A 9059-nucleotide genomic window follows, 5' to 3' on the forward strand; every position below is an offset into this window, starting at 1 on the left:
TTGCTTGTAAGCAGGTAGCTAATTACAGCACATTTGTGTGGCGAGGATGTAGGCCCAGATTAATAAACATTTTGCACTGGGGTTGGCGTCACTTTTGCGCAAAATATTTTTTAAACATTTATTTTCCAGTGCAAAGCATGTTTTGCACAGGAAAATTGCCTGAAAGGAACGCAAAGCAGCACAACACGCTAATTTGCTTTATTCTGCGTCAAGGGGGCGTTCATTAGGTGGGTCATAAGCGTTCCCATGAAACCATACCATACATGGTTTTTGAAGCAAAACCCAATCTACTTATAATAGTAAACAAGGTTTTATGCCAAAATGTAACGCCACTTGAAAGCAGGCGTTAACAAGCATTGGTCTAGCCAATAGGTCTCTCCTATGCTAGAGCTATTGGCTTTAGCATGATGTTTTCAACATGTTGCACACTATTGTAGCTGCTGTTTAGCATGGTTAAAATGTAGTGGTGTGGTATAGTATGTTGTGGTGTGACGTGGAGTGGGGTTGATTAGAGTGGGGTGATTGGGGCACATTGGAATAAGTAGATTGACATAGAGTGTAATGGGTGTAGACAGAGTGGGGTATAATGAGTGTGGTGGATTGGGGTAGATTGGAGTGGGGTAGATTGTAACAAGGTAGATTGGAGTAGAGTGAATTAGAGTGGGGTAGACTGGAGTGGGAAAAGAGGGTAGATTTGCATAGGAGATTGGGGTGGGGTAGATTAAATTGGGGTAGATTGGGGTGGCATGGGGTAGATTGAGATGGAGGGGGTAGACTGGAGTGAAGTAGATTGGAGTAGATTGGAGTGGGGCAGATAGGGGTAGGGTAGACTGGTCAGATTGAGGTAGAATGGAGTGGTATATATTGGGGTAGATTGGAGTGGAGTGGGATATATTGAGGATGAGTGGAGTGGGATGGATTCGGGTAGATTGGAGTGGTGTGGGGTAGATTTGGTTGCTTATAGCACAGTGGAATAGAATGAAGTGGGTTAGATTGAGATAGTTTGGAGTGGGATAACTGGGAGAAGGGTAGTTTGGGATGGAGTGGGTTGGTAGATTGGAGGGGGTGGAGTGGGGTGTATTGGGGTTAAGTGGGTTAGATTGGTCTGGATTGGGGTATATTTGAGTGGTGTGTTGTAAATTAGAGCAAAGTGGAGTGCTGTATACTGAATAGAGTGGAATAGAGTGTGGTAAATTGGGGTAAAGTGGAGTGAGTTGATTGGGTGGATTGGAGTGGGTAGATTGGAGTGGGATCGATTGGGGTGGAGTAGGGTGGAGTAGACTGGAGTGGAGTCGAGGCTGAAGTGGAGTGAGATAGATTGTAGAAGAGAGTGGATTGGGATAGATAGGAGTGAAGTGGGGGAGATAACGGTGGAGTGGGGTGGATTGGGTGGATTAAAGTAGGGTAGATTGGAATGGAGTGGGGGAGATTGAAAAGGGATGATGGGAGTGGGGTAGTTCGGAGTGGGGCAGACTGTAGTAGAGTGGGGTAGATTGCAGTGGAGTAGATTGGAGTGGGGTACAGTGGGGTGGGGTAGGATAGATTGCAGAGGGGTGGAGTGGGATGAAATGTAGTGAGGTAGATTGGAGTGGAATAGAAAGGGGTAAACTGGAGTGAAGTGGGTTAGATTCGAGTGGAAAGGAGTTGGATAGATTACAGTGGAGTTTGAAGTGGAATGGAGTAAACTGGAATGGAGTGGGGTAATATTGAATGAAGTAGATTGAATTGGAAAAGAGTGGAGTGGGGTAGATTGGAATGGAGTCTGAAAGATTGGAATGGAGTGGGTTAAATTTGGATACATTAGAGTTGGGAGGGCTGAAATAGATTGGAATGGATTTGAGTGAAGTGGGGCAGACTGGAGCAGAGAGGGGTAGATTTGAGTGAAGTTCAGTAGAATGGGGTGGAGTGGGGTAGATTGGAGTGGAGTGGGGTTGGCTGGGTCGGATTGAGTGGAGTGGGGTAGACTGGAGCAGGGCCGACTTTAGTGCTGGTGACGCCTGGTGCAGCAATGTTTGTAGGTGCCACCCTTCCGTGGTGGCGGTCATGACCACCTCCATCACTGATTCCCTCACCAGCCTCCTTTAACAGTGCCTCTCAAGTTTTCATAACCACTCTCTTTCAGATGCATTTAATTAGTTATATAGTGTCACTCATACCAGTGTAGGGGGTCATAGCACTTTGCATCACTCACACATTACACAGAGACAATCAATCATATTTGTGTAAATCAGTGTATAGGAAATGTTGCATATGCCAGAGTACGACAAGGTGTAGGAGTGATTAGTCATCCATACTGGTAGGCAGCATAGTTTAAGAGTGTTTGATCTGGAGAAGCACAAACTAAGAATTGAAAATGGAACACCATAGTTGGGGGGGGGGGTTCGCTTTAATAATAAGAATAATCGATTTCTATGCTGTAATCTATACTTTGCAGTTTTCATGCAGTTTTTAATGACAATTAATAATTCACCATTCTATATTAGGGTTTTAAGTTATAAATTGCCAGTAACAAAAGATTGTCTCTTACAAAAGCAGTAACCGACTGACCTATTTACATTATATGCACTTTGTGATCTGCATAGTACACGTTCATTGCAGCAGGCATATTAACCCTCTGTGCTATTTTATGATCAGTCAAAACCTCAATGGGCCAAAACTCTGATCTCTATCCAGAAAGAGCATTATTCATTGGAGTTATCTTGACATTTTTATTGTGGCCTGGCAATTGCTGGAGGTAAGAAATGCAGCAGCAGGTGCTTTTAACACCAAAATAAATGTGTAAACTCAGCACTCCCTGATGTCAGCATCCGGTGCAGTGGCACTGGTCGCACTGCCCTAGAGCTGTCCAGGGAGTGGAGTAGATTGAAGTGGGGCAGATTGGGGTAGATTGGAGTGGAGTAGATTGAAGTTGAGTGGGATAGATTGCATCATAGTAAAAGGGATTGGGGCAGAGGGAGAGTGCGGCAGATTGAAGTGGGGTAGATTGGAGTGGGATGCAATAAATTGGAGTGGGGTCCAGTGGAGTTGAGTGGAGGGAGGTAGAATGGAGGGGTGTGGGGTAGAATGGGTGGAGCGGGGCAGATTGGTGTGGAGTAGATTGAGGTAGATTGTAGCAAAGTAGAGTGGGTAGATTAGGGTACATAGGAGTGTAGTGAATTGTGCTAGAGTGGAGTGGGGTTAGTAGCTTGGAGTGGAGGAACGTACAGTGGAGTGGTGTGTTGAGGAGTGAGTGGTGTAGATTAAAGTGGCGTGGTATTGAGTGGCATAGGATGTCTTAGAATGGAGTGTTGTGACGTAGAGTGAAGTGTTGTATCGTACAATGGAGTGGAAGGACATAGTGTGGAATGGCATGATGTAGGATGGAGTATAAATGGTGTGGTAGTGCATTGTCATTGCAGACAACACATTTGTAATTGCAATGGCAATAACATTTGCACCGAAATACGATTTAACTGCACACAAAAGATGATGTGGGCAAATGTCATCACTTAGTGTATTGATGTGATTTGATGGTATTCAAATTTTTGTTTCTACCACACTTGAGAATTACAAAATAAACTGCTTCATTTGTACTAATTCTGATATATTCTGACACATCAGCACAGTTCTGTTCTCTTTCCATGCATACTGATCCTATTCCTGGCCATTTCCCTTCCCCATATTTCCATTACTCCCCCCCTAGCAAGCTCGTATGTGTGCAGTATTCAAAGTAAGGCCATATTACGTCATGGTTACCAAAATCACTAGTCTGCACTCAATATACCAAAAAGGGGCTATCACACAATTGGGTGTATTTCCAACCCCTATCGCCACTGGAATGTCACTTTTTTTTACACTCCCGTGGCATAGTGGCATATCCCCTATTTACAAAGTGGCGCCAAGCCACTTAATGTGGCTTAACGCCACCCTGTAAATATGCTGCTTTCCACCAGGAGCAGCTTCAGTGCCTGATTCCTCCAAAGCCCTAATGTGCTGCATGGATGCTGGGCTCTTTTCCTTGGGACCATCAATGTATTTTGTGCCCTGTGTGTCACCTTTGCCACCACGCCCTGGGATGGCTGTGCGATCACCCCATGCTTTCATGTTCAGACTCTTGTCCCACAGTATTTCACACGCCGTAGTGCATCTATGTGTCTGTTGTGGGAGGAACGTCAGGGTGCCTGGCTAGCGTTAGTGCAAGCTCTGGTTGCTGGCTATATGTACTCGATTCAGAAAAGGGGGTGGTGATGAACAGAGTGTCTGAATTAAGCAGACCACTCTTACCCAGTCCAAGGATCAGGGCTTGATCCATCACCGTTTTTTAGCTCACTGCACCATCCCAGCTCAGAACTTGGCTATATGCAAATTAGTCTGACCCTGGTCCAGTGCATCATGGGAACAGGGCAGACCAAACTACCAAGCCAATTCTTATACTGGGAAGGAAACAAGCTACCGGGGACCGGTTTCTGGCATTTCAGCCGTCTTCGGCCCGGCTTGCTTGAATCCTGATGGTGCAATGAGCTAGGGACTCACATCTGAGTATACCCTTCCACGCTTATGGTGGACAAAAATGATTCAGAAAAGGGGGTGGTGATGAACAGAGTGTCTGAATTAAGCAGACCACTCTTACCCAGTCCAAGGATCAGGGCTTGATCCATCACCGTTTTTTAGCTCACTGCACCATCCCAGCTCAGAACTTGGCTATATGCAAATTAGTCTGACCCTGGCCCAGTGCATCATGGGAACAGGGCAGACCAAACTACCAAGCCAATTCTTATACTGGGAAGGAAACAAGCTACCGGGGACCGGTTTCTGGCATTTCAGCCGTCTTCGTCCCGGCTTGCTTGAATCCTGATGGTGCAATGAGCTAGGGACTCACAACTGAGTATACCCTTCCACGCTTAGGTGGACAAAAATGATTCAGAAAAGGGGGTGGCGATGAACAGAGTGTCTGAATTAAGCAGACCACTCTTACCCAGTCCAAGGATCAGGGCTTGATCCATCACCGTTTTTTAGCTCACTGCACCATCCCAGCTCAGAACTTGGCTATATGCAAATTGGTCTGACCCTGGCCCAGTGCATCACGGGAACAGGGCAGACCAAACTACCAAGCCAATTTTATACTGGGAAGGAAACAAGCTACCGGGGACCGGTTTCTGGCATTTCAGCCGTCTTCGGCCCGGCTTGCTTGAATCCTGATGGTGCAATGAGCTAGGGACTCACATCTGAGTATACCCTTCCACGCTTATGGTGGACAAAAATGATTCAGAAAAGGGGGTGGTGATGAACAGAGTGTCTGAATTAAGCAGACCACTCTTACCCAGTCCAAGGATCAGGGCTTGATCCATCACCGTTTTTTAGCTCACTGCACCATCCCAGCTCAGAACTTGGCTATATGCAAATTAGTCTGACCCTGGCCCAGTGCATCATAGGAACAGGGCAGACCAAACTACCAAGCCAATTCTTATACTGGGAAGGAAACAAGCTACCGGGTACCGGTTTCTGGCATTTCAGCCGTCTTCGGCCCGGCCTGCTTGAATCCTGATGGTGCAATGAGCTAGGGACTCACATCTGAGTATACCCTTCCACGCTTATGGTGGACAAAAATGATTCAGAAAAGGGGGTGGTGATGAACAGAGTGTCTGAATTAAGCAGACCACTCTTACCCAGTCCAAGGATCAGGGCTTGATCCATCACCGTTTTTTAGCTCACTGCACCATCCCAACTCAGAACTTGGCTATATGCAAATTAGTCTGACCCTGGCCCAGAGCATCATGGGAACAGGGCAGACCAAACTCCCAAGCTAATTCTTATACTGGGAAGGAAACAAGCTACCGGGGACCGGTTTCTGGCATTTCAGCCATCTTCGGCCCGGCTTGCTTGAATCCTGATGGTGCAATGAGCTAGGGACTCACATCTGAGTATACCCTTCCACGCTTATGGTGGACAAAAATGATTCAGAAAAGGGGGTGGTGATGAACAGAGTGTCTGAATTAAGCAGACCACTCTTACCCAGTCCAAGGATCAGGGCTTGATCCATCACCGTTTTTTAGCTCACTGCACCATCCCAGCTCAGAACTTGGCTATATGCAAATTAGTCTGACACTGGCCCAGTGCATCATGGGAACAGGGCAGACCAAACTACCAAGCCAATTCTTATACTGGGAAGGAAACAAGCTACCGGGGACCGGTTTCTGTCATTTCAGCCGTCTTCGGCCCGGCTTGCTTGAATCCTGATGGTGCAATGAGCTAGGGACTCACATCTGAGTATACCCTTCCACGCTTATGGTGGACAAAAATGATTCAGAAAAGGGGGTGGTGATGAACAGAGTGTATGAATTAAGCAGACCACTCTTACCCAGTCCAAGGATCAGGGCTTGATCCATCACCGTTTTTTAGCTCACTGCACCATCCCAGCTCAGAACTTGGCTATATGCAAATTAGTCTGACACTGGCCCAGTGCATCATGGGAACAGGGCAGACCAAACTACCAAGCCAATTCTTATACTGGGAAGGAAACAAGCTACCGGGGACCGGTTTCTGTCATTTCAGCCGTCTTCGGCCCGGCTTGCTTGAATCCTGATGGTGCAATGAGCTAGGGACTCACATCTGAGTATACCCTTCCACGCTTATGGTGGACAAAAATGATTCAGAAAAGGGGGTGGTGATGAACAGAGTGTCTGATAAAGCAGACCACTCTTACCCAGTCCAAGGATCAGGGCTTGATCCATCACCGTTTTTTAGCTCACTGCACCATCCCAGCTCAGAACTTGGCTATATGCAAATTAGTCTGACCCTGGCCCAGTGCATCATGGGAACAGGGCAGACCAAACTACCAAGCCAATTCTTATACTGGGAAGGAAACAAGCTACCGGGGACCGGATTCTGGCATTTCAGCCGTCTTTGGCCCGGCTTGCTTGAATCCTGATGGTGCAATGAGCTAGGGACTCACATCTGAGTATACCCTCCAACGCTTATGGTGGACAAAAATGATTCAGAAAAGGGGGTGGTGATGAACAGAGTGTCTGAATTAAGCAGACCACTCTTACCCAGTCCAAGGATCAGGGCTTGATCCATCACCGTTTTTTAACTCACTGCACCATCCCAGCTCAGAACTTGGCTATATGCAAATTAGTCTGACCCTGGCCCAGTGCATCATGGGAACAGGGCAGACCAAACTGCCAAGCCAATTCTTATACTGGGAAGGAAACAAGCTACCGGGGACCGGTTTCTGGCATTTCAGCCGTCTTCGGCCCGGCTTGCTTGAATCCTGATGGTGCAATGAGCTAGGGACTCACATCTGAGTATACCCTTCCACGCTTATGGTGGACACAGCGTGGTTGGGTGGGCGGGTGCTAGATGGTCGTATACGTCCAATCTCATGGTGTGTGCTGAGAGACACCGCAACAGGGGGATCCCCAATTTCTTTTACTGTTGGAGTGACATTGCCGCTTATTGGAGCCAGTTCTTTATCACCACGCACCTGGTAGTACAGCCTCCTGCCTCACTATCGCCCTCACAATCCCTTTGGTCGCTCCTCACTGCAGGGTAGGGGATGTAGCTTTGGGCGGATGCCCAACGGGTTTCTGTGTGCTGAATGCTAGTATTCCCCCGTGCACTGCCGCTCACCGTTGCCTGGTCCATGACAGGATCATCTCTTGTCCAGGGTGTAGCTGCAGAGGTGCTTCTCGTTGTTCCCAGGGGTGAGCGCCAAACCCGCGGTCACCGATGCCGCATGTTGCCCGCCATCTTAACTCCAGACGTGCCTGGACTCTGTGCTGTTCCCAGGCTGTGCTATTCTGTCGGGAGGTTCCCATTGCAAACCGGGGTAGTGTCGTGGACTACTCGTGCTCCGGAGTGTATCTCCGCATTGCGTGGTTGTTCACTCGTCCTCGCATGTTGTTACTTGATATGGGGGAGAGGTGGAGCGATGGACGAGTGCTGGTATATGTCCGCTACTCATTTTGTAGCATTGCGCTAACCCTCACCGTCTCCACATCTGCGACCGCAGTGTCATTGCCTGTTAAGGGAGCAGCAGTGGAAGCCGGCAGAGGCAAGCGCCGTCCCTGGAGCCTGGTGGCCGCCATCTTGTTTTAGGATCTGTCCCAGCTCGAGGCTTGTTTTTGCAACGAGTCACTGTGTCTTAGAGGTGGAGAACCCAGTGTCAGCCTCCTGTGACATTCCGGTGGCTGTCGGTTCATTTTCTGCCCGCTAGGCACGGTGTGGTTGGCGAGGTTCATGCCCGATGTCAGAGCCTCAGCTCGGCGCGTCCGCCATTGTAGCCTGCTTGGCGACGCCCCGGAACCGGTGTCCAGATGCACATAAAAAGACACATACACTTACATATACAAAGACAAAACGCAGATGTGAGTCCCTAGCTCATTGCACCATCAGGATTCAAGCAAGCCGGGCCGAAGATGGCTGAAATGCCAGAAACCGGTCCTCGGTAGCTTGTTTCCTTCCCAGTATAAGAATTGGCTTGGTAGTTTGGTCTGCCCTGTTCCCATGATGCACTGGGCCAGGGTCAGACTAATTTGCATATAGCCAAGTTCTGAGCTGGGATGGTGCAGTGAGCTAAAAAACGGTGATGGATCAAGCCCTGATCCTTGGACTGGGTAAGAGTGGTCTGCTTAATTCAGACACTCTGTTCATCACCACCCCCTTTTCTGAATCATTTTTGTCCACCATAAGCGTGGAAGGGTATACTCAGATGTGAGTCCCTAGCTTATTGCACCATCAGGATTCAAGCAAGCCGGGCCGAAGACGGCTGAAATGCCAGAAACCGGTCCCCGGTAGCTTGTTTCCTTCCCAGTATAAGAATTGGCTTGGTAGTTTGGTCTGCCCTGTTCCCATGATGCACTGGGCCAGGGTCAGACTAATTTGCATATAGCCAAGTTCTGAGCTGGGATGGTGCAGTGAGCTAAAAAACGGTGATGGATCAAGCCCTGATCCTTAGACTGGGTAAGAGTCATGCATAAAGATGCAGGTGTGCAAAGACATAAAAAGTCATAAGTGCACACATGCATATGCAGACAAACAAGATGTGCCTGGTGTTATCCTGTTGGAACTCCACTCATGTC

The sequence above is a fragment of the Lissotriton vulgaris genome, unplaced genomic scaffold (genome assembly GCF_964263255.1).
Source record: "Lissotriton vulgaris unplaced genomic scaffold, aLisVul1.2 SCAFFOLD_834, whole genome shotgun sequence".
Taxonomy (NCBI): Eukaryota; Metazoa; Chordata; class Amphibia; order Caudata; family Salamandridae; genus Lissotriton; species Lissotriton vulgaris.